At 37.3% G+C, this 25,499-nt stretch overlaps 1 protein-coding gene and 1 non-coding gene across 7 annotated transcripts in view; both read left to right on the forward strand.

Annotated features, from left to right (window-relative positions):
• Oxr1 (oxidation resistance 1) overlaps window positions 1-25,499 on the forward strand; it is a 365,513-nt gene that overhangs the window by 173,090 nt on the left and 166,924 nt on the right. The gene's annotated exons all lie outside the window — the stretch shown is intronic.
• LOC141422270 (small nucleolar RNA SNORA51) lies at window positions 14,960-15,091 on the forward strand. Its single transcript, XR_012446864.1, has one exon. It is a non-coding gene; the product is annotated as a small nucleolar RNA SNORA51 (small nucleolar RNA).

Here is a 25,499-nt window from a genome sequence, read left to right on the forward strand (position 1 = left end):
CATCTCTGCTACTTTGTGTCTTTGATTTTATTTCCTCATCCCCCTAGAACTCTTGCTAACCATTGTTTTATATTTTTAAAAAGCTCCTTAGGTCATACAATGCAAATCATAACAGAGAACTACTACTCTTGTTATAGTCACTGGTAAACAGAAAACTAAGATTCGTATACTCTATGTGAATGGCTCTAGGCAGGATATTTAGACAAAGCAAGAATGATGGTAAGTTTATTAAAGGTTAGAGAAAGGAGTTACAATAGGCCATGGTAAGGCCCAGGGGGAGCCAGAAGCAGAGAGAGAGAGGTCTCTCTCTGTTTCCAGGCACTTTCTTAAACTATGCTAACCTGTTGGACAGGAAAAACCTGGGCAGTTCCCAAGCACCAATAATCGGCCAGTGTGGAGGGTTTTGTGTGGTCAGTCAGGTTAGGGTATGATCAATATTCATGTTTTTATCTGAAGGATGGTAGAATCACCCCAAGGAGTTTTGTCTTACAATTTGCAATAACAAAGGATAGCATTGGGCTAGAAAAGGAACGTAGCAGGAAATTTGCCAAGAATGTGGTATATGAGGGCTGAGGAGTTCCGTGGCATCTTTTCTGTGTCCTGGCCTGCCTCACTCTGAGCTAAGATCTCCAATTGTGCTTAAATATATTTCATAATATTGCGATAGTAAGTATGTTTATGAGCATTTTAATGTACAGTCACCTATTCTAAACCTATTACAGTGCAGTGATAACTCATCCAAGAAAGGTTTGTAAGCATTGCAAGTTATCAAGAAACTTTATATTTGGCACAGGTTCTGGTAATGAAGACTAAAACCCTACTTAGAGAACTTTCCTTAAGGTGACAACAGAAAAAAAGGAAGAGCCTGCACAGTGGACTTCTGGGGAAATCCACGGGTTATAATAGCCCAGCATGAACGGAATGTTAGTGTTTTTAGTCATTATTTATTAGCAGTGATTTACTTAGCATTTTTTGTACTCATCATTAGGGACAGCGTAGTAGTACATTTATAAATGCAGAAGATCTCAAGTACAGATAAATTACTCTTAAAAAGGAACTTTGAAACAGTTCATATATCCATCAACAGATGATTAGACAAACAGTTGTAGGACATTTATTCAATGGAATAGTACTCAACTATAAAAAAAGAATCAAGGAATTCCAAGATGGCGGCTAGAGCCGGCGCAGAGAATCTCCACTTCACGTTAAACGGAGAACCGAGGAGGCCCCCGGGCCGCCAGTGGCCGGCGCCCATACAATTTGGGAAGACGCGGACCAGGTGAGCTTCGCGGTACCGCGGTAGCCCCACAGACAAGCCTGGGCCAGAGCAGCATAGCCCCCTGGACAGACTGACCTCCACTGGGGAAAAAAAGAGAAACTGAGTACTAAGCAATAAGAACAGTTAAGACACGCTGGAAAGAGGGTGGGGCGCCCTGAGCGCTGAAGATTGGGGGAAGGGAATCCTTCCCGGGACTGTAAATAAACAAGCCGGGCGGGCCAGAGAGGCTCTGGCGGGAGCGGGACGCGCGCCCAGCAACCAGGAGCGGGGACGCTTGTGAGAGGAGGGAAGACCCACTTCCCACGTGAACTGTAAATAAACATGCAGGCCTGACAACGCGGGGCAGTGTTGCCTTTCCCAGTGCTTGGAAAGGGAAAAGCCTGTGGCAGAGGCCCCCGCACAGGGAACTCTGAGCAAACAAAGCCTGTGGGACCAGGTGAGCACTAGCTCACCCCAGAGATCTGCATAAATAACGCCGCCAGCTACAGGCTGAGAGCAGCAGGCAGGCAAGCCACAGTTGCAGATACCACTCTCAGAACTGTCTGCAGACGCTTTTTTTTCTTTTTCTCCCTACCTTTGATGAGAGAACAACCGAATTACACCTGCAAGCCGAAAAACTTACTGAAACTGTATTGCATTTGAACTGGGGACACTTGGTGGGGCTTTTTTTTTTTTTCTTCTGTGTGTGTGTGAGTGTAGTTTTGTTCTACTTTATGCATCCCCTTTGATGAGACAACTACAGAACAACATCTGAGGCACCAACTCCAGGACTGGAGATTGAGACGGACATCCAAATTATTAAGACTGAAATTGCATTGCATATAAACTTGGAAGTTTTTTGGTTTTTTTTTGTTTGTTGGTTTTTTTTAATTTTCTATTTTCCATTTTATTTTAATTCATTTTTATAAATAGATATTACTTTCATATACTTATTTTTTATTTTTTTATCTTTGATTTTCAATCCTCTCTCTGTCACTCTATTGTCTGTTCAGCTTACTGTCGATTAGTACACTAACACTCCGTTTATACCTTTGAAACTCTCTTGTCTGATACCTCGTTCTGCTTTCTCCCTCTTGTCTGTATATTTGTTTTCCCCTTTTCTTTAACTTCTTGCTTTCCATCTCAGCTCACTCTTCCATTCTCAATATTACCATTGTTATTATTACAAGCTAGAAAATACTTAATTACACACAGTACAGGGACAGTAACAACACCAAGGACAATGACAGGAAGACAGAAAAAACAAGGAAACCAGTTTCCCCACAGCAAAAAAATTAGTACAGGAACCAGAGGGGAATGAAGAGAACAGAAACTCAGAGCCAGACTCCAACAAAATGAAGATAAACTATGCCAAAGGACCCAATGAAGCCTACAAGAATAATTTAAAAGAAGACATACTACAAGTACTCAATGAGAATTTTATAGAGATGATACTGGATAGGGTCAACCAAAATGTACAGGAGACACTCAAGAAATTCCAAGACAATAAAAATAGAGAATTTGAAAAAGCAAAAGAAGAAATAAAGGAAACCATAGAAGCACTGTATAAACACCAAAGTGAAAGAGAGAACACAATGAATAAATGGATAAATGAACTCAGGACAAAAATAGACAACAATAAAGAAGAAAACAGCCAGGATATAGAAAACCTCAGAAAAAAGAACGAAACAGAACTGCAAAACAAGATGGAAGGCCAATCCAGCAGAATAGAACAAACAGAAGACAGAATCTCAGAACTTGAAGATGAAATGGTAATTAAAGGAAAAACTGAAGAACTACTAATTAAACAACTCAAGACCTGTGAAAAGAAAATGCAAGAACTCACCGACTCCATCAAAAGACCAAACTTGAGAATCATGGGCATCGAAGAAGGAGAAGAGGTGCAAGCGAAGGGAATGCGTAATATATTCAACAAAATAATAACGGAAAATTTCCCAAATCTAGAGAAAGATATTCCCATACAAATGCAAGAGGCCTCCAGGACACCAAACAGACCAGATCAAAATAGAATTACTCCATGACATATCATCATTAAAACAACAAGTTCAGAAACTAAGGAAAGAATATTGAAGGCTGTAAGAGAGAAAAAACAAGTAACATACAAAGGTAAACCCATCAAAATCACAGCAGACTTCTCAACAGAAACATTAAAAGCAAGAAGAGCGTGGGGTGAGATCTTCCGGGCACTGAATGAAAATAACTTCAACCCCAGGATACTCTACCCAGCAAAGCTATCATTCAAAATAGATGGAGCAATAAAAGTCTTCCATGATAAGCAGAAACTGAAACAATATGTGACCACAAAGCCACCATTACAAAAGATTCTGCAAGGGATCCTGCACACAGAAAGTGACACCCAACTTAACCATGAAAAGGCAGGCAGCACCAAACCACAGGATAAGAAAAAGCAAGACAGTAGAGAGTAACATCAAGTTAGGTACACACAATCAAACCTTCAAACAACTAAGATAACTAAATGGCAGGAATCACCACATACCTATCAGTACTAACACTTAATGTTAATGGACTTAATTCACCCATCAAAAGACACCGTTTGACAAAATGGATTAAAAAAGAAGATCCAACAATTTGTTGCTTACAGGAGACTCATCTCACCGACAGAAATAAGCATATGCTTAGGATGAAAGGCTGGAAGAAGATTTACCAAGCCAATGGCCCCCGAAAACAAGCAGGAGTAGCAATACTTATCTCTGACAAAGTAGACTTCAAACCTACATTGATCAAACGAGATAAAGAAGGACATTCCATACTAATAAAAGGGGAAATAGACCAAAAGGAAATAATAATCATCAATCTGTATGCACCCAATGTCAATGCACCCAATTTCATCAAACATACCCTGAAAGACCTAAAAGCATATATAAACGCCAACACAGTGGTTGTGGGAGACTTTAACACTCCATTATCATCAATAGATAGGTCATCCAAACAAAAACTCAATAAAGAAATCCAAGATCTAAAATATGCAATAGATCAAGTGGACCTAGTAGATGTCTACAGAACATTTCATCCAACCTCTACACAATATACATTCTTCTCAGCAGCCCATGGAACCTTCTCCAAAATAGATCATATCCTAGGGCACAAAGCAAGCCTCAGCAAATATAAGAAAATAGAAATAATACCATGCATACTATCTGACCACAATGCAGTAAAAGTAGAACTCAACAACAAAAGTAAAGACAAAAAACGTGCAAACAGCTGGAAACTAAATAACTCATTACTTAATGAAGAATGGATCATCGATGCAATAAAAGAGGAAATTAAAAAGTTCCTAGAAGTCAATGAAAATGAAAACACAACCTACCGGAACCTATGGGACACAGCTAAGGCAGTCTTGAGAGGAAAGTTTATAGCCATGAGTGCATATATTAAAAAGATTGAAAGATCCCAAATCAATGACCTAATGATACATCTCAAACTCCTAGAAAAACAAGAACAAGCAAATCCCAAAACAAATAGAAGGAGAGAAATAATAAAAATAAGAGCTGAAATCAACGAAATAGAAACCAAAAAAACCATACAAAGAATTAATGAAACAAAAAGTTGGTTCTTTGAAAAAATAAACAAGATCGATAGACCCCTGGCAAACCTGACTAAAATGAGGAGAGAAAAAACCCAAATTAGTAGAATTAGGAATGCAAAAGGGGAGATAACAACAAACACCATGGAAGTCCAGGAAATCATCAGAGACTACTTTGAGAACCTATATTCAAATAAATTTGAAAATCTAAAAGAAATGGACAGATTTCTAGATATATATGATCATCCAAAACTGAACCAAGAGGAAATTAATCACCTGAATAGACCTATAACACAAAATGAAATTGAAGCAGCAATCAAGAGTCTCCCCAAAAAGAAAAGTCCAGGACCTGATGGATTCTCTGCTGAATTCTATCAGACCTTTAAAGAAGAACTGATACCAACCCTCCTTAAACTGTTCCATGAAATAGAAAGGGAAGGAAAACTGCCAAACACATTTTATGAAGCCACTATTACACTTATCCCAAAACCAGGCAAAGACACCTCCAAAAAGGAGAACTATAGGCCAATCTCCTTAATGAACATTGATGCAAAAATCCTCAACAAAATAATGGCAAATCGAATTCAGCAACACATCAAAAAGATTATTCACCACGACCAGGTAGGCTTCATCCCAGGGATGCAGGGGTGGTTCAACATACGAAAATCAATAAACGTAATAAACCACATTAACAGAAGCAAAGACAAAAACCACTTGATCATCTCAATAGATGCAGAAAAAGCCTTTGATAAGATCCAACGTCATTTCATGATAAAAGCTCTAAGAAAACTAGGAATAGAAGGGAAGTTCCTCAACATTATAAAAGCTATATATGACAAACCTACAGCCAGCATTATACTTAACGGAGAAAAACTAAAACCATTCCCTCTAAAATCAGGAACCAGAGAAGGATGCCTACTATCTCCACTCCTATTCAACATAGTACTGGAATTCCTAGCCAGAGCAATTAGGCAAGAAGAAGGAATAAAAGGAATACAAATAGGTAAAGAAACTGTCAAAATATCCCTATTTGCAGACGACATGATCCTATACCTTAAAGACCCAAAATACTCTACTCAGAAGCTTCTAGACATCATCAATAGCTATAGCAAGGTAGCAGGATATAAAATCAACATAGAAAAATCATTAGCATTTCTATACACTAACAATGAGCAAACGGAAAAAGAATGTATGAAAACAATTCCATTTACAATAGCCTCAAACAAAATCAAATCCCTAGGTGTAAACCTAACAAAAGATGTGAAAGAGCTCTACAAGGAAAACTATACACTTCTGAAGAAAGAGATTGAGGAAGACTATAGAAAGTGGAGAGATCTCCCATGCTCATGGATTGGTAGAATCAACATAGTAAAAATGTCTATACTCCCAAAAGTAATCTACATGTTTAATGCAATTCCCATCAAAATTCCAATGACATTCATCAAAGAGATTGAAAAATCTACTGTTAAATTTATATGGAAACACAAGAGGCCACGAATAGCCAAGGCAATACTCAGTCAAAAGAACAATGCAGGAGGTATCACAATACCTGACTTCAAACTATATTACAAAGCAATAATAATAAAAACAGCATGGTACTGGCACAAAAACAGACATGAAGACCAGTGGAACAGAATAGAGGATCCAGATATGAAGCCACACAACTATAAGCAACTTATCTTTGACAAAGGAGCTAAAAATATATGATGGAGAAATAGCAGCCTCTTCAACAAAAACTGCTGGGAAAACTGGTTAGCAGTCTGCAAAAAACTGAAACTAGATCCATGTATATCACCCTATACCAAGATTAACTCAAAATGGATCAAGGATCTTAATATCAGACCCCAAACTCTTAAGTTGATACAAGAAAGAGTAGGAAATACTCTGGAGTTAGTAGGTATAGGTAAGAACTTTCTCAATGAAACCCCAGCAGCACAGCAACTAAGAGATAGCATAGATAAATGGGACCTCATAAAACTAAAAAGCTTCTGTTCATCAAAAGAAATGGTCTCTAAACTGAAGAGAACACCCACAGAGTGGGAGAAAATATTTGCCAACTATACATCAGACAAAGGACTGATAACCAGAATATACAGGGAACTTAAAAAACTAAATTCTCCCAAAACTAATGAACCAATAAAGAAATGGGCATGTGAACTAAACAGAACTTTCTCAAAAGAAGAAATTCAAATGGCCAGAAAACACATGAAAAAATGCTCACCATCTTTAGCAATAAAGGAAATGCAAATTAAAACCACACTAAGATTCCACCTCACCCCTGTTAGAATAGCCATCATCAGCAACACCACCAACAACAGGTGTTGGCGAGGATGCGGGGAAAAAGGAACCCTCTTACACTGTTGGTGGGAATGTAGACTAGTACAACCACTCTGGAAAAAAATTTGGAGGCTACTTAAAAAGCTGGACATCGATCTACCATTTGATCCAGCAATACCACTCTTGGGGATATACCCAAAAGACTGTTACTCCAGAGGCACCTGCACATCCATGTTTATTGCGGCACTATTCACAATAGCCAAGTTATGGAAACAGCCAAGATGCCCCAGCACTGACGAATGGATTAAGAAAATGTGGTATCTATACACAATGGAATTTTATGCAGCCATGAAGAAGAACGAAATGTTATCATTCGCTGGTAAATGGATGGAATTGGAGAACATCATTCTGAGTGAGGTTAGCCTGGCTCAAAAGACCAAAAATCGTATGTTCTCCCTCATATGTGGACATTAGATCAAGGGCAAACACAACAAGGGGATTGGACTATGAGCACATGATAAAAGCGAGAGCACACAAGGGAGGGGTGAGGATAGGTAAGACACCTAAAAAACTAGCTAGCATTTGTTGCCCTTAATGCAGAGAAACTAAAGCAGATACCTTAAAGCAACTGAGGCCAATAGGAAAAGGGGACCAGGAACTAGAGAAAAGGTTAGATTAAAAAGAATTAACCTAGAAGGTAACACCCACGCACAGGAAATCAATGTGAGTCAATGCCCTGTATAGCTATCCTTATCTCAACCAGCAAAACCCCTTGTTCCTTCCTATTATTGCTTATACTCTCTCTACAACAAAATTAGAGATAAGGGCAAAATAGTTTCTGCTGGGTATTGAGTGGGGGAGCGGGAGGGGGTGGAGTGGGTGGTAAGGGAGGGGGTGGGGGTAGGGGGGAGAAATGAACCAAGCCTTGTATGCACATATGAATAATAAAAGAAAAATGAAAAAAAAAATAAAAATAAAATAAAAAAAGAATCAAGTACTGCTGCTATATGCTGCAATATGGACAAACCTTGAAAATTTTATGTTAAGTGAGACAGCAGGACACAATACGTCATGAATTGTGCAGTTCCATTCATATGAAATATTCAGAAAAAGTAAGTCCATAAAGACAGAATGTAGAATGGGAGCAATTACTTAGTAGGCATGGTGTTTCCCTTTGGGGTGATGAGGATGTTTTGGAAATAAATAGAGATGGTGGTTATACAACATTACAAATGCACTAAGTACAATTAGATGATTTACTCTGAAGTGGTTAATTTAATGTTATATAAATTTTGACTCAATAAAAATAATAAATTTTAAAAATTCAATATGGTAGCATCATAAAAAGGGTAGATGATAAGTAGGTATCAGATTAGGCCATCAGGGAGAGCATCTCCAAAGAAATTACTTTAAAGATCTAAGTGGTAAGAAGTAGCCAGTCATATAAACATGACAAGAATTAGAGACTCAAATGCAAAGGATAGTACATGCAAATTCTCTAAGGTAAAAATGAACTAGGCATATTGTAGGAAAGGTGGTAAGGACAGCACAGCTAGGGAGGGGGAAAGTAGAAGATGAATTTAGAAAGGAAGTTGGGTGGACTGTTGCAGGACTTACAACACAGTATGGAGCTATGAACAGAGCCATCATCTCCTGCCAGTGTGTATGAGGAATGGATTGTTGGACATGGGGTAATGAGATGCAGAAAGTCTACCTGTTTCTGTGTAGCTAGAAAGATAGTAGCTTAAGAGTGAAAGAGAAGTACCACGTAAAGGAATAGAAGTGAACAGATTCAGGGTTTCTTTGAAGGGCTTTTTGGTATAGATGTAGAAATGAGGCACGGAAAAAAAGAACAGGGAAGGATTACCCAAGCCTGAGTTTTCTGAGATCAAATAGGGCTGAGGAGCAGGATTTTAAGGGGAAAAGCTTGTTTTTAGCACCTCTCAAACTCTGAAGTAGCTTGGTGGCCTTGGAGAATTCTTTGTCTTATCTTGATGATCGATGTCATGTGTTTCTCAGAAGGCCCTGAAGATGAGTATTTGTTTTGGTTATAAGTTGTGAAGGGCTTTGTTTTTGTTTGTTTGTTTGTTTGACCTACCTGTATACCTGGGGCCATGTAGGAATTAGTAACCAAGGTAAATGATTAATGCAAAGCTACTTTATGTGCCTCGACTTCCGATACAAAAATGCATAGAATTAGAGTAGAGATAAATAACTTAGCCACATATCAGTGCTTTCTATAGACATCATTTAGGCTAGGTCCACTGGGGAGTCTCTTTGCCTCTTGTAAACCTTGAGAGTATCTGGCATGTGTGTACCTGCTTCTTCATTAAGGACTCATTAGATGACATCCCTGCAGAGCCAGCACTGACTCCTTCCTTGAACTGAAACCCTCCCTTTTCCTCCTGTGTCTGATCATCAATGTTTGATGGTCTGCTGATCTTTCAGGAGGAAGAGACTGGGAGTTCACCTTTGGATGCCTGGGAAGGCCATATGGCCTCTGCCTTATTTTTCTCTACTGCAATACTTTCATTGAGGAAGTTGAATCTCCTGCAAGTTAACCTTATTACAGGCATTTACTAAGAATCACTTCCTGAAGATGTCTTTATATAGCAACTGCAAAATGAATGGATGAGGTATCATTACAAAAACTGATCATGGCTCCTCTTTTCTTACTAAAATATATTTGTTCATAGTTTTGATGTTTAAAGATAAAAATATGTGTAAATAAAATATGCATCTTATATTGAGGACTTTCAAGTTTTCTATATCCAATACAAGTAATCTTTCAGTTATTTTCCTTTGGAAGACAGCCAGCATCATGCTAATAAATGAGAAATATGATCACCTTTGTCAGAAAATGGTCTAAGCTTACATTCCCATGCTCTGCAGAAATAATGAATTCTTGCTTATACTACCTATGAATATTAGCTTAATATTCATAGTATATTTTATAGTTTATATTTTGATTCATGTATATATTAATTTTATGCCTTATTAACTTTTGTATCTCTATTAAGTCAAAGCAGTTTGCCAGTATGAGCCATTTTTCATCCTTATAACTTGAGAAATAATTACAACATATGCCAGTAACCACTCTTGGCCTATCTAACAATGACATGAGGTGAGTTAATAAACTCTTGAGACCAAATATCCTGGGTAAATTTCCCTTTCCAGCACAGTGACTTTTCATATAATACTCTAGATACTGTCCTGAAAAAAAATAATAAATAATTTCCCTCATAAAAGTGAGTATTTGAGGGTGGGGGCTGGGGGCAGGGGGGAGAAATGACCCAAACAATGTATGCACATGTGAATAAATAAATTTTAAAAAGTGAGTATTTTGCTTGACGTGAATGTTTGACTTAAGCAGATCTTTGATAGTATCAAATCTAATCTGAATGTACTTATTTACACTCCATAAAATGAATGTGCTGGCTGCCTTAGGCTCAGCTTTTTTTTTTTCCCAAATGATTGTAAGGTGACTCTTTTCCAAAGTTTCAATAAAAAGTTATTTGAAGACTTTCTAGCTTCTGCTTATTATGATCCGTTTAATAAAATACCTAGGACAAATTATGACCTTAACTATGCAGTCATGTTTTGAAATAGTGCTTTACCACGGAGTCAAATTGATAATGGAAATACTGATAAAGTTGTGGATCAGTACTGTGGGTGGCGTGCTACATACTGATAATGTATTTGTGACATTGACTCACCTAACAAGATATTGAATGGATACTGACATTGTATGATTTTTCCTCCACTTTAGGAATATCTTAATTATTATTTATCTGGGCCTAAGTTCTACAAGTTTCTTACCTTTTCAAATGATTTAATCGTTGATAAACCTTTCCATTTGAATTTTTATACATAAGATATAAATTTATATACCACTTCTAGGACTGGATTACTGCCCCATTGAATAGAAACATTATTTTTCTGTGAAGTTGGAACTTGCTTAGAGAAGAGTTCAACCCCCTCCCTGTCTTGGAAAAGTAGAGTCTTCCAGGAGGTAATACAAAGTTGTCCACTCATCTATCATAAACCAAGACTTTGCCTCTGAGAAATATTTGCCATGTCCATTTGGAAAGTCAGATCCATTCAGCTGTAGAGTAACAAAGAAAAAAGCAGAGAAGTAGAAGTTTTCTCAGTTTGCCTGGAAATCATAATGAGAAAAAATTGTATTAGGAACGTTAACGAATGCAACAGAGAAAGTTTTCCAAAGACAGGAACTTTCAAAGCATTGCAGAAAACTACACAGTTTTCTGTCCTATTCTTGTTCTCTCTGGTAATTCTATTGTCCCTCTGAGTAATATTGGCTCTGGTAATATCTGAGAACTCTACAAAACAAAGCATTAGCATGGCCCTTGCATAGGGCCAGCCACAACTATCTTGGTAGCATATATTACAAAGAGAGGGAAGTCTGAAAGGAGACAGAGGAGGCCAGAAAAATAGACTGAACACCTAACACTCCAGCTTCTTCTTTGACTGTGGGTGTAATCTGGAAAGCTATCAAGTAATGAGAAGGCATCATCACATTGAAGACTGGATTTAGGTAATTCCAGGAAGAAAGACAAACACCCAGTAGAGCTGATAAATACAAGTGCTTTATACTTAAGATCACGTTATTGTCTAAATACCAGAAGCCACAGAGTGCAGTGATGAGCATGCGTGTTGACATCACCTGACAGAATCTGTGATCAGACCTACTTTTGCCTTCATTAACTGTGTGAGCTGGGTGGATGCTTAAAATTGCTTGGCCACCTTTACTTTATCTGTAAGCAGGATAATAGGAAAACTTAATTTGTAAGTTGTTATAATTAAATGAGATCATGCATAGAAAGCTGAGCATAGCAAGAAGTCAAATGTCCTTTAAAAGAAAGGTGCAGAAGGAATTGAAAACTCACTTCAGCAAAAGATGAACAGAAGTCCCTGGTTATGCAAGATGACCGTGGAATGCCAAGTGTGTGTTTTACATAATCTTCCCTCCCTGGTTATATAACATCTCTGCTGGTGTTGCTTCACAGTCACTTTTCTGTGTATGTGCTTCACTCTTAACTGTTCTTTCTAGATCACTGTGTTTCCTAACAGCTAGTTGGAGCTTTCCTTCCTCAGCTCCAGGCCATAGCTTATTCTTCTGATGTGAGACTGAGCAATTCCCTTACTGCCTTAATTTTGTAACCTTGAAAGTATTTTAGTAGTCTGAGCAAACACCCACCTGAAATTTTCTTTATTTCTGAACTCTTCTATAAGTGGAATCCTGTTCTCTTCTTCTCACACACAGTACTCAAACTCAAATTTCCTTTCTTTCTCTTTGTGTTTGCTCTAGTTATAGTTAAGGACATATTTTCTATCTTAAGTCCAACTACTTAAGATTTTCTTCTTTTTCTAATAAATGAGACATGACTTACTACCTGAAAAACTGATCAGTAGGATTTAAAGGAATCTTTCATCTTGATGGTACTTAAAACCAGTTTCTTGCTGCCTTTAATAAGGTAGACAAAGCGTTAGAAATAATTCCATACATAACTGTAAGTTAATGCATAGATTTCTCTTCAAGGATAGATTGACAGGCAGCTCAGGTGAACAGCATGTCCTGGGCATGTTTATCTGAAGCACAGAATTCTGTATCCAAGACTTAGCAGAAAGCACAATCAAACCGCAGTTTATGGAACTCTACTTTTTTGTTGTTTTGTTTTGTTTCATTTTGTTTTGGTGGTCCTGGGGTTTGAACTCAGGGTCTCACACTTGCTAGGCAGGCACTGTATCACTTGAGCCACTCTACCAGCTGGGAATTCTGCTTTTTTTATGGGGAACAACTTCATTGCAAGGCAGCTCATAAGAGGAGGTGAAAAAAAGCAAATCTTTTCCTATATTCCTCTTTTTGAAATCATTACATGGGACTTTTTGGCACAAAAACAGAATATTGAAGCTCAGCACTTATTTGAGTTCTGGTTTAACATTGGTTACTTTTTTTTTTTTTCAAACTTTGAGGAAGTCATTTCACATCTCTGAACTTCCATTTTCTCATGTGTCATTTCATAGAAGATTAAAAAGGGATGAAGAGAAAAGTTTCCTTCTTGAAGCGGCTACTTTGAGAAGTAAAAGCACATGGCCCATTTGTATCAGTTAATTATATTGGTGTGAACAATCCAGCCCAAAAGCTTGTAGCTTTAAGCAACAACCATTTATTCTCACAATTCTTTGAGTGGACAATTTAGTTTAGGCTTAGCTGGATGCTTCTTCAGGTCCCATATGGGCTTCCTCCTGTTTCTTGTACTTCTATTGTTGGCTTATTCAAAATAATACATTTTTATGAATATTTATGTATTCAGGGGTAATACTCAAAATATTAAGCAACCAGTTTGGCAAAGGCTTAAGCCAGTCAAGTGCAGTCTGCTTGCACTTTTGAATTATCAGCCTGGATGTTCCCTACCAGGTGATTATTAACCTTTTAATACCTGGGTATTTAGGTGGTATGAGGGGCCCAATGAAACAGCCTGGAGAGCCAAGAAGAGGGCCATTCAGGAAACTGGAGCAATAGGTATATATTGGCAGCACAAAGTGTTTCTGACACAAACTAATTGGATGTCAGCCCGTCCCAGCCATATAATCTTCTTGTCTAAGTCACCCTAAATTTCTTGGTAATATATTTCATTCTTCAATTAGTATTGGTATTCCCTGCACAAAGCATAATACTTAACTCCTCTCTCTACCTGCCCTAAATTTTAAAAAACCTCTGTCAAAAACAAATGTAGGTTATCTAAATACCTCTCAGGAATTGGGCAACATTTTTTCTTATCTTTTTGAGACAGGGTCTTAGCATGTGTCCCAGGCTGACCTCTAATTTGTGATCTTCCTGCCTCAGCTACTGAGTCCTGGGTATGTGCCACCATGTCTGTCTTGACAATTGTTAATTAAAGAACAAATGGCAGTGGTTGTGTCCCAGGCATAGAATTTTCCAAATGTTTTTCTATGTTTCCCTTTTGGCTATATACTCTGTGTTTAATTTATTATCCTCTTGCATTTCAAGAGAAGCCATGCCATACCCTCAACACCTTACTTGCATATTTCTTTTGCCCACAGTTCCTACCATACATAAAATACTAGGACAGAAACACAATTCAGCCAAGTTCTTTTTACCACTTTAAAATAAGGATAGCCATTCTACCAGTTTCCAATACATTTCTTATTTCCATCTGAGACCTCATAAGAATGGGCTGTAGCATCCATATTCCTACCAACATTCTGTTCACTACCACTTAGATAATCTCTAACAGACTGAGGCTTTCTGTACGGGTCTGCACTTCTTTTGAGCCTAGAATTGCCCTTAAGTCCCCTTTCATGACAATGTACCTCAAAACTTCCAGCCTCTTCTCATTACCCAGTTGCAAAACTACTTCCACGTTGTAGGTATTTGGTACAGCAACACCCACTTCTTGCTACCAATTTCTGTTTGTTCATTTGTACTGCTACCACAAAATACCTTAGTGTAGGTACTTTAAACATGACAATATTTATTGCTCACAATTTGGAGGCTGGGAAGTCCAAGATCAAGGCACCAACAGATTTAATATTCAGTGAGGAGTCTGTTTCTTAGCTGGCACCTTGGAGAAGGGCTAGCCAGCTCCTTCAAAGCCCTAATCCCATCATGAGGACTTCACTTTCATGACCTAGTCACCTTCCAAATGTCTCACCAACATATTGGGGACTAGGTTTCAAATGAATATTTGAGGAACAAGAACACAGACAGCAATAGATGAGGACTTTGAAAAAACATTCAGTATCTCAGTATTGAAATAATCTTATTTGTCTAATGAGACAAAAAAGACCCACTTTTTATAATATAAAATAAAAGTGGCATCCTGGTGCTTAACACAGGCTGTGTTCTTACACTTACTGTATAACAAGAGGAGGCAAAGTGAATCTACCCCATATACACATCATCCCCTGCCCTGTGTCTGGTCTATATTGTGAATGGGGAGACATGGGATAGGAGAAAATAAATAAATAAGTAAATAAATAAAATTGAAGTTAGTATAGATTTTCTAAAACATATATTTTTCAAAGTAGAGAGACTCATAGATATTATGGGTTAAAAACACTAAGAAATGTTAAAACTAGAGGTAATATGAAGAAAATTAGACCCTCTGAGGTGGAGGCCAGAATATGTATCTTAAACAAGTAATTCCTGCTGAAGTTGGAAAACCATTGACTCTAGAAGAGAAAGACTTGAGCTTGCTAAGGCAGATTTGAGTTATCTTTTGGTTACAGATTTCTGCACCATAAACTGGATAGGGGTTTACCTCTACACCCTTTTCATATAATGCCACCCTACACCCTTAAGTCTGTCCTTTAGCACTGACACTCCTAACTGACTCAGTTCCCATCAGTGGGAGTTGTATAAGGCTGGCCAGAACTGTTCACTGCAGGCAGTCAGAGGTCTCTTCTGTCAAACCCTGGACACTTTCCAGAAGCGTCTGCATGCCTTGGAAATAACATTTGCTAAGCAAGGTGTTGGCCTCAATGACTTGGCCATCAGATTGTGTTGAAATCACTGGACATTCCTTAGAGGCTATAACAGGTAGATCTTACTCTGTTATCAAACCACACTCTTTCAGCCCATCATTCTTCTAACCTCTCATAGATTGTTTTGTTTTCCTACCTTCTGTGTCTCATTGGGTGCAAGAAGAGAGAAGAGGGAGCTTTGTTTTTATGCATGGTTGCTATGCATGTAGATATTTCTGGGATGTTGAACTTATTTATATTCAAGGCAGGTGGACCAAATACTTCAGGTAAGTTTCTTGGATTTTGAAAAGATAACTTATTGCTTCACCAGATGCTCTGCAATTTCATCAGCACCACATGCTTTACACAAATGCTGCCTCAGAAAGGAGACGTCACTTAATGTTATTACTTTTGTTTTGTATTTCCCTTAGTGAGGAATGAATGTAAAGGGTTTTTTTGGTTTGTTTTTATTTTTAACTTCATCCATTTATGTTGTTTTCTGTGAGCATACTGCTAGACAGTTGCCCCAGTAAGGAAATGCTTCTCTAGAATTGGTTTGCCAAAATTCATTGTAATAACAAATACAAATGCTATTAAAATGGAGACCATTTTCAAGTTTGCAATAATGTGTCAAACTAATAAGTATATTGCATAATTTGAAAGCCATATCTTTGATGCATCCCTTCAGAACACAAGATATTCAGGAAGAATTAATATGGGTAATGCAAACTAAATAAAGGTAATGGAAACTAAATAATTTAGAAAAATAATTTTCTATAGCTCTCCATTCTGGTTTATTAATAAATGCAGAACATTTTCAATTAAAATGTAAATGGAATTATTGGTGCTTGGTATTCTGGCTCTATTGGGGAAGGTATTGCCCCTCTTGTCAGACACCTTAGGGTGAAGATGGCTTTCCTTTGTCTATGGGCCATCTGTTACAAGCAGGAAGTGGTCTCACCAGATGACTGGCTTGTGAGCAGTATTTGGTTCCTTCTGTCCACAGGACAGTTTGCAATTGGGATCTGAGGTAACTCACTACCAGTTTGTTTAAGGTGATTTGATCTGTTGTTGTTTTTGCCAGGTGGCAGCTGTGTTGCCCTACTGTTGCAACACTATCTGGTCAGCTCCTCCCCTAACAAGGCAGAAAAATTCTGTTTTGAGTACTACCCTCAGACCCAGGAGACTATCTCAATGATCCAAGCCCCCCACCCTGGGAGCTGAACAATATGCCATCATTGAATAATTTACTAGCAGCCATGAACAGTGGCCAAAAGAAAGTAGAGTTATTGCTTCATGATTTAAATTATAATGATTTCTGATCATTTTTCTCTGGTGTTGGGGGAGTGTGACCCAGGACTGTCCATGTTCACATCTAGAATATGAGGAAATTAAAACACAGAATCTTATAAGATCCTTTTCTAATCTAAAAATTTGTGACTTTTTAGACAATTGACCTTATTATATCTTGTTTTCTTCTGTTCTGTCAACCATGTAATGAAAGGACTGATTTTGTACCCAAATACGATTTTTACATCTTCTTTCTTCACTTCCTAGTTGTGTGAACATGAACAGAATACCTTTGCTAAGCTTCCTCATGTGTAAAAAATGGAAAACATTTTTTGATATGATAACTAAATAAGGAAGTTTTTTAAAGTGCTAAGTACAGAATCCTTCACTTGTCAGGTCCTAAATAAATTGTATTCCCTTTCTTATCTTTCATCATTTTAGAAATCTCAGATCTGCCTATTCTATGAAATCTTCTGGCCCCAGGCCTCTACTCCCTATATTAAAGATTGTAATCTTGGAGAATATACTAGAATCATGACAAATATAGACAGGCATCACAGAAGATAAGACCTAAGAGATCATTTTTTTCCCTTCTGAGTTGTCTTGGTTAAAAGAATGATAACATCTATTGAAAGCAATTGTCCTTCCTGAAGTTTCTTTGCCTTTTTGTCATAAGGTCTAGCATCTATCTTGCTTTTGTAAATGAAATATAACTAAATCATGAGAAAATGGCTTGCTTTCTAGGTGATAGGAAACCTTTTCTCATTGTACTTCTTCACCAATATTTCTATTATTGCAAGCTGTATTAATTTTTAAAACTAAAAATAACATGCTTATTTGTTTAATATATAAAGTACTAAAAAATAAACAGACAAAAGAAATTAAACGTAACACATTTTCCAGAGAGAACTACTTTAGATAATGTGTCTAATTTACAAAATCATTTAATACTCTATAGCTCTAACGTAAGTACCATAAAACAAAAGTGGTCCCTAAAGGCTGAGGGTGCTTCGTTTTGTTCACTGCTTTCTTTTTCACCACCATCTGGAACATTCCAGTCACAGAGTACATACTAAATACTCTTTTTAACCTAGTGTATTCTGTATATCTTTTTGTGTCAATAAACATAATCTTGCATCATCATTTTCAATGATTATATAATATCCAGTAGTATGAATATAATCACAATTGATCCTCTATTGTTAGATTTGTATGGATTTGTATTCTTTTATTTTTGCCTATAACAATTATAATCAACATCCATGCAAATAAACTTATTCCCAATAATTAAGTAAATAACTTCCTGAAAGTAATCGTCTCATAATTTAGGGAAATGTTGCATTCTGCCAAGTCATTTTTTTCAAGAGATTGTGTCAATTCACAGTCCAGTCAACAAGAGACTAGTCATTTTCCTGCTCCCTCATAAATATTAGGCATTTTGTTGAAAACTTACTTTAAAAAGCAGATCATTATGTACTAATTTGAGTAGTAAGAATATCTGCTGTTACCAGCTTGGATGTCCTTCCAACATATTTTTCTGAGATTCAAGATTTTATAAGCCCACAAGCATACTGTCTTGCTGAAACAGTGTGAAGCGTATTTTGTTTTGTTTGTTCCATTAATTCGGTTTATTTAGAAGGAATGACAGCAAAGTTCATATAAATTTTCCATTGATATTCACATCAGTACTCTCATTTTGACATTCTGTCATTCTATATTAAAATCATTTTTAGTAAATCATATTTTGCATATGAGTAGTTTGACATTGCTGTTTTAAATTAATCTTAAACTGTTAGAAAATTCAGAAACCCTATAAAAAACTTATGAAATATTTGAAATCTGTATAATAGTCTCCCTTTACGGTATAAAATGTTAAATGTCTGTGTGGGAGCTGTTTTTCCAAGGTAAATAGACTGTTATTTATATCTCTAGGTGCAAATGCTTTGAAGCAACCAGAACATGTTGTAGCTGAATGTGCCTCACATAACTGTCACAGTGACAGGCATTCTGGTTAGCACATTCTAATGGTGTGGCTTTGATGGCTTGATCTGAGTTTGGCCCCCAGCTGTGATTCATGCTTGCATTTTTATCCTCCACTGTTATGTGAACAATAAATCCAATATTATCCAGTTGTGCTTCCTTGTGTTCTCTGATTTTAACGTTCAGGGCAGTCATCAGTGCTGCCTCCACTGTACTATATCTCCAGACTTGAGATTTTTGTCTTTTCCTTTGAAGATATTCTAGTTCACTTTGAAGTCCAGAGCCAGTTGGTTTGTACTTTCTATAGTGCATAGAGCTCAAGTTGATATGATCAATTAATGATTATCAAGAGCCTTAGATATAATTTTGCTATTTACAAAATAGCCAACATGAGCAATAAGGAAAGAGGGTAAATAACAGTGGGAAGACTAAAGAGGGGAGAAAATAGAGAATATAAAAAGAAAAGAGTTAAACAGGATGACAAGAAAAAATGGGAAACTTGAACTTTGATGAATACTAGAAAGACATGATAAAACAAGCAAAGAGACTAGTCTATCTGCAGAAGAAGGAGATTGTTACAGAAAATAAAGGAAAAATCAAAGGGAACTTATACTAGGAAGGCTGAAGAATAAACACAAATCATGCCTTCACAATAGAGATGAATTTGAACTATGGTGCTTTGATTAGTTTAGACAGATTGGGAAAAAATCTGAAAATAGCTTTTTGATAAAGCATCATTTGAGGCATGTGGTGCCTATGGAGGATAAAGATGAGGGGAAAATAGTTACTAGTTGTTGGACTGTTCAGTCATTTTTCTTTCTTTGAAAGAAAAATGAAATATATGAAATATATCTTATCTGGGATAAGTTATCTCAAAATGGTCTGGAAAATTCTGTTTTTCCATAACACAATTATAGTTTTTACAACACAGGCTTCCTACTTCATTGTCCCAAAATGGTTGTCTCCTTCACCATTCATTTTTCTTCATGATTAAGCTGTCTAATCTAAGGTAACATTCTACTAGGTACAGTTCAGAGCCTGATTCTTTTTTATTTTATTTTTTATTTATTCATATAGTCACATGTGCACACATTGTTTGGGCCATCTCTCCCCGCCCCCCATCCCCCTCTCTCTCCCTCCCTCCCTCTTTCCCCCTCACTGCCAGGCAGAACCTGTTCTGCCTTCTTCTCCAATTTTGTTGACGAGAAGACATAAGCAACAATAAGAAAGACGTAGCATTTTTGCTAGCTTGAGATAAAGATAGCTATACAGAGAGATTCCTAGCATTGCTTCCATGCACATGTATATTACAACCCAAAGTGGTTCATCTCTACCAGACCTCTTCACTACTTCCGCATTATCTTCCCATAGTGGCCCCTGCCAGTTTAAGATTACTTTATTTGCTCCTCTGCAGTGAGCACATCAAGTACTTTCAAGTTTTGGGTTTCCTACCTTTCCCTATTCCTCCTATACTCATTCTCCCCTTAGTGTGTGACCCATGTCCAATAATATTGCTGCATTTGTTTTAGGTCTAAAGTGCACATATGAGGGAGAACATGATTTTTGGCCTTCTGAGCCTGGCTAACTTAGCTTAATATGATGTTCTCTGGTTCCATCTATTTACTGGGGATTCTTCTCTGTGGCTGAGTAAAATTCCAGTGTGTATAAACACCACATTTTCTTAATCCATTTGTCAGTAGTGGGGCATCTTGGCTGGCTGTTTCCATAACTTTCAGAGCCTGATTCTTATGCATGCTATCTCATTCATATTCAGAAGAGGACAAGTTTTCCCTCACAAACAAATTCTTGATATTAGGCCTAAATGAATGGACTAAGTACTTGCCCATCCTATTCTAATAATGCAGCTGTTTATGAAGTTATGCCAATTAGCTTAGGCCTGAGTCATGGATCCTTCTTTTAACTTGGAGGTAAAGCCAGCTATTCTTGAAGCACATGGAATGCACTAGAGAGGAGTGGGACTATTATAAAATAGGGGGGAGAATTATCACCAAGAATAAAAGGAACATATGCTAGGTGGCCAAAAAGGCAAATACCTGCCAGAGTTGATACAACTAAGTGGGGAACATTGGGTTTTGAATTCATCAGTTCTGTAATAAAATGCAAGACAGAGGATGGTTTAAACAATCTAGAATTTGAAAATTAGAGATCAGGGAGCCAGTGTGGTCAGGTTCTTAAAGGGCTCTCTTTCTGGATTGTATACAGCTGCCTCCTCAACCTGTCCTCACGTGGTGGGGGTGTGATGGAGGATACAGAAAGAGAGATACTCACATCTCTTTTGTGCCCATTATGACATTCCCATCCTCTTGATCTCATCTAAACCCAATTGCCTCCCAAAGGCATATCATCACATTGGGATTAAGGGCTTCAACATAGGAATTTGGAGGTAACACGATTCATTTCACAGATTCTTCCCCTGACCCTCAAAAATGCATGTTCTTCTCGCATGCAAAATACATAGATTCCATCCTAATAGCCCCAAAAGTGATTCCAACATCAACTCTAAAGTCTGAAGTCCAAATTCTCATTTAATATCATCTAAATCAGATGTGAGATACTAAGTTGCAATTTGAGATTGAATGCTTTCCAGCTATGAACCTGTGAAACCAGTCAAGTGCTTCCAAAATACAGTGGTTGACTGGCATTTCCTTTCTGAAAAGGAGAAATAAGAAAGAAGGAAGGTCAAGTCCCAAGGAGGTTCAAAACCAGAAAGGAAAATACCATTAGCTCTTAAGGCTCTAGAACAATCTTTGGTTTGAAGCTTTGCCTTTCAGGCACTTTAAATGGCAGTTTCACTGCATCATCTCTGCCCATTTGGCCTTCTGTTGCTGCCTATGGCTTCCTATATTGGCCCTACTCTCTGAAACATGAGAGGAAATGACCTACCCCCTTGGCCTAATCTCTGTTCTTTCATTTTCAAAACAGCCGTATCTCTGTTTTCCCCACATCTATTCTTGGCTTCTGTTGGGATGACTAATCATGTCATATTCACCCCTATAAATATGCTCACACCCATTATCTCTTTTTTAAAATTTCTTTATTGTGGTAGGTGAGAGTACATTGTGGCATTTACAATATATCATACTTGACCTCACCCCCTACATCGTTCTCCTTTACCCTTTATTCCTTTACTGGAATAGTTTAATCAGATACCATTTTTCCATTTACATATATGTGTACAGAGTATTTGAATAATATTCACCTCCCACACCTTTCCCCACCTACTCCCCCTCCCACCGTACCAGACCCCCAGACAGGGATTTTTTAAAAAGAGAAAAAAATGACATTTTTTTTTGTTTATGATAGCTATACAGAGAGTTTCCCTGTGACATTTCCACGTATACATGCATTATAGCCCAAATTGGTTCATCTCCTCCATTTTTCTTCTTTCTTCCTTAGTCCTCTTCTTCTTATGGTGATTTCTTTTTTATTATTATTATTATTATTCATATGTGCATACAGGGCTTGGGTCATTTCTCCCCCCTGCCCCCACCCCCTCCCTTACCACCCACTCCGCCCCCTCCCTCTCCCCCCCACCCCTCAATACCCAGCAGAAACTATTTTGCCCTTATTTCTAATTTTGTTGTAGAGAGAGTATAAGCAATAATAGGAAGGAACAAGGGGTTTTGCTGGTTGAGATAAGGATAGCTATACAGGGAGTTGACTCACATTAATTTCCTGTGCGTGGGTGTTACCTTCTAGGTTAATTCTTTTTGATCTAACCTTTTCTCTAGTTCTTGGTCCCCTTTTCCTATTGGCCTCAGTTGCATTTAAGGTATCTGCTTTAGTTTCTCTGCGTTAAGGGCAACAAATGCTAGCTAATTTTTTAGGTGTCTTACCTATCCTCACCCCTCCCTTGTGTGCTAAAGCTTTTGTCATGTACTCAAAGTCCAATCCCCTTGTTGTGTTTGCCCTTGATCTAATGTCTGCATATGAGGGAGAACATACGATTTTTGGTCTTTTGGGCCAGGCTAACCTCACTCAGAATGATGTTCTCCATTTCCATCCATTTACCGGCAAATGATAACATTTTGTTCTTCTTCATGGCTGCATAAAATTCCATTGTGTATCTTATGGTGATTTCAACAGGTTTAAAAATTCTGTATTTATTTTTGTATAGAGAGTACATTAACCATATTCACCTTCTTATCTTCCTTCTTTTACCCTCCCCCTCTCATATGTGACCTCCCCTTATAATGACCTTTTTTTTTTTCATAATATTGCTATATTTGTATTAGGTCTATATTCCACATATGAGAGAAAACCTTCTGAACCTGGCCAACTTCACTTAAGATGATGTTATCCAGTTCCAGTGATTTACTTGCAAATGATAATTTAATTTATTAGTATAACTTAATTGTACATAGGGGTGATATTATAACACACATATAATATCCTTTGATCAAATTCACCCCACCTATATTACTCTTTCTTAACGTTCTTCGATCTTCACCTCTCTTTTTGACAGTTTCTGGAGCCATGGTCTCTTTATCAAATATTTGTTAGGCCACATGCTTAATATTTTCTTTGGAAAATATTCTTCTTAGTTTCTGTACTACAGACTGGCTGAGAACTTTCTAAATCTTCATGTTCTTGTTCGTTTTTACATTACTCAAGCCATTCCTTCAAGTTTGCTTGGAACTCTCTGTTTACTCACTTGTTCTACCTTCCAGAAAACACTAGAACATAATTTAGTCACGTTACTTGCTACTTTGTAACTGTCTTTTGTCTACTTTCCAATAAAATACTCCTCATTTCTTTCTATGGAGTTACCAAAACCATCCTTTTTTCTAGTACACACCTCGAAACTGTTCCACTTTCTGTATCTTGCCCAGTTCCCAGAACACTTTCATATATTTAGGTATCTGTTATAGAGGTGCCCCCTTCTTGGCACCAAAATGTTAGTCAGGGTTTTCCAGAGAAACAAAAATATGTGTGTGTATAGGTAGATTTTATTATAAATGATAGGCTCATACAGATATGGAGGCTGAGAAGTTCCAAGATCTGCAGCTAGCAAACTGGAGACTAGGGAGAGCCAATAGTAGTTCCAGTTGGAGTCTCAAGGCTTGAGAACCAAGAAAGTAGATGATGTCAGTTCTAAGTTCAGAGGAATTTATAAGCAGGCTTAAAACTCAATAAAAGTAGATGTTTCAGTCCAACTCTAAAAGCTAGCAAAGCTGGTTGCTCAGCTCAAGCCAACAGGCAGGAGGAATTTCCTTCTACTCAACCTTTTTGTTCTCATCACGTAGGTCTTCAATTGATTGGATGAGGCCCGTCCAGTTTAGGAAGGGCAATCAGTCTGTCTATTTAAATGTTAATTTCATCCAGATATACACACACACACACACACACACACCATAATGTTTGGCCAAATATTTAGGCACCCTGTATTTTAATCAAGTTGACACATAAAATTAACCATCATAGGTTTTTATATCTATATAACATACATTATAATTTCATATATTTTTTGTAAAAAAGGGGGGGGAACTTGAGGTTTAATTTATACTTTCAGAAATTCAATTCAAGTAAGAATTTATTCGGTGAAGTATTGTTTAAAAATCTGCCTGGCAGAATTATAATACTCACTAATGATTCTGAAATATTGCTCAGAAGCACTGGTCAAATACTAACTTTTCCTGTACATACTTTGTTTCTGATCTTTTAATTTGATGAGAAAAGTAATCTGGAGAATCTAAAATAGGTCATTAATATCCATTATTAATGTGTGAGCAGTATATTTTACTATTTTATTGCTGTTACTTCATGAGTTGGTTTTCTAAGAAGGGACCATAGTGCAGAATTTTAATGTGTTAAGGAAAACAAGCGTTCTTTACGTTTAACATGTTTAATATGTACCCAACATTCTATTGTGGACAGTTGAGAATCTAATTCTCATTTTTGCACTGATGTAGGAAGCCATGTGATCTGAAAGTACTCCCAACATTCTCCCAATAAATAAACTCTTTGTATCTCCTCCATTAATTGAGTCTAAGCCATATGGGACAGAATGAATAATTTTTAAATTGAAAAAAATAGAAGCATTCATTCTTTGAAGAACCTTAGATAGCTTTGGGGACATCTGGTTTCAAGTAGCATGACATTATTCTCTCTCAAATAGCTATATTAATTGGCCTTAGAATTGGTTATTTAAGATATTTAATTGTTGGGGGATGACTACTAAATATAGTGATTTTAGTTTGGGGATAATTAATGGTGATCTAATCTTCTAAGAGCAATCAACTAAACTCAGCTGCTGCTGTGAGATAGAGAGAAGCTGTCATAGGCTAGTAATTTATCTGCTTTAATAAAGGCCAAAAGTGGTTATTTTTGTTCCACACAACCATCTGAGTGGTAAGTAACCACCTGAGTAGGTTTTTTTAGTGTCAAGGTTAAAGACTCCTTGTAGTTACTCTGGCTTCCTTAATATTCAATCCCCATCTCTTGGTCTAAAAAGATTTCTGTATTACCCACTCACTCCATTATCTGCCTTTCGACTTATGAAAAAAAAAAAGAGAGAAAGGAAAGACAGGCACAGAACTTACGTTTACGGAGCATGCCCTACTTCACTTTGTTCATTTCTCATTGGCTAGAGACTAATCA

This window comes from Castor canadensis, chromosome 3 (assembly GCF_047511655.1).
Source record: "Castor canadensis chromosome 3, mCasCan1.hap1v2, whole genome shotgun sequence".
NCBI classification, from domain to species: Eukaryota; Metazoa; Chordata; class Mammalia; order Rodentia; family Castoridae; genus Castor; species Castor canadensis.